This window comes from Orycteropus afer, unplaced genomic scaffold (assembly GCF_000298275.1).
Source record: "Orycteropus afer afer isolate SDZICR_OR568_19922 unplaced genomic scaffold, OryAfe1.0 scaffold00458, whole genome shotgun sequence".
Classification (NCBI taxonomy): domain Eukaryota; kingdom Metazoa; phylum Chordata; class Mammalia; order Tubulidentata; family Orycteropodidae; genus Orycteropus; species Orycteropus afer.
Window position 1 is genome coordinate 734901 of NW_006922045.1, and position 1896 is coordinate 736796.

Consider the following 1896-nt stretch of genomic DNA (forward strand, 5'->3'; position numbering starts at 1 on the left):
TAGCTCTATTGGATCTCTCTCCCATAGTGTTGGGATGTCTGTGAGGGATTACTCTGTGTCTGTCTTCTATTGTTTCTGTAAGGACTGCAGGTATTTTTTATCACTGTCTTTTGATTTCTTGAGTGTCTTTTGCAGCAGATTTGTCCAATGGGATGGATATGTCTTTTGATTTCTTGAGTGCTGCTTCCATGATTGTTGCTTGTGGTTCCAAGCAAAATGAAATCCTTGACAAACTTCAGTCTTTTTTCTATTTATCATGTTTCTTATTGGTCCAGTTGTGAGAATTTATGTTTTGTTTATGTTGAGGTGCAATCCATACTGAAGGCTATAATCTTTGGTCTTCATCAGTAAGTGCTCCAAGTCCTCTTCACTTTCAGCAAGCAGGGTTGTACCATCTGCATATAGCAGTATGTTAATGAGTCTTCCTGTAATCCCGATTCCATATTCTTCTTCATACAGTCCAGCTTCTCAGATTATTTGCTCAGCATACAGATTGCATAAGTATGATGAAAAGATACATTCATGACACACACCTTCCCTGATTTTAAACTGGGCAGTACCCCCTTGTTCTGTTCAAATGACTGCCTCTTGGTCTGTATTCAGGGTCTGCATGCACACAGCTAAGTGTTCTGGAATTCTCATTCTTCCCAGTAATATAGAATGACAAAAAATGTGATGGAATACTGATGCAGAAAAGACAAGCAGCTTAATAGACCCACAAATATATTGTTTCTTGATTTGCAAAAAAATGTCACCGTGTAAATCAATAGGGAAAGGATAGCTTATTTACAACAAGTTTGGGTATCTGAAAGCACACAGAAATTACTTAGAGATATGTTATAGATATGAATATAATAACTCCAATTACAGAGCTTCTACAAGAAAATCGAAAGTAACATATTTATAAATTTGGAGTAGACAATGATCTCTAAAATAAAAAACAAAGAAAACTAAGAGAAAAAAAATTATACATTAAATTGTATTACAATTTTTAAAAAGTTATTAATCAAATTAGCTAAAAAGGCAATTTATAAACTGGATAGCATTATACCAGTTTTTCCCAAGGTGTGGTATGCTGACCCCTGGGGGTTCGTGAGACACTTTCAAGGTGTTTACAAGGTCAAACCTGTTTTCAGTGCAACTACAAGATACTATATGCCCTTCCAGTGTGTTGATACTTAGATGGATAGTGCAAAGAGGATATGCCTAGACTGCTGGTGCATTCACTTAGATGGCCAGTGGGTTAAACTTCACTTTTGCCATTTTATGCTTCACCACGACTCACTTCCAGTGGGAGGGAATAAAAACCGTTTTACACACAAATACTTGGTACAAATGTCCACATGTGTGTGTCTAACAATGACCTCATTAGAAACAAAGACATACACCTTCAAATGAGATATATTTTTCTCTTACTCAACTAGCAAAGACTTGAAACAAGCAACTTTCACTAATGGTTGTTGAGAGGGCTGGGCCATTAAGACTCATAGCAGATGGGAGTGTCATATCACGGAATATTTCTGGTGAGTGATTGGCTATAGATATTAAAAGACTTAGAAATGTGTCTACAATTAATGTAGCAATTCCACTTTAAAAAAAATTTTCCCTAAGATATGAACCAAATTTTAATATCTTCATATCATAGTGACAATTCAATCTAAATGACAAATAGTGATGTTTAAACAATTATGGTCTATGCACCAAATAAAATACTTTGAGACCATACACCATGGAAAATGAGTGTGAAAATCACTGTGTACAAGGAACTGTGATTCAATATATATACATGATTGGCTTTGTTGTGCCCAGGTTATGAAGGAGATGCTCGGAGAGGAATATGCCAACACACGACAATGCAAATGCAATAGGAGAGTTTATTAGCTAACTTAAGTTAGG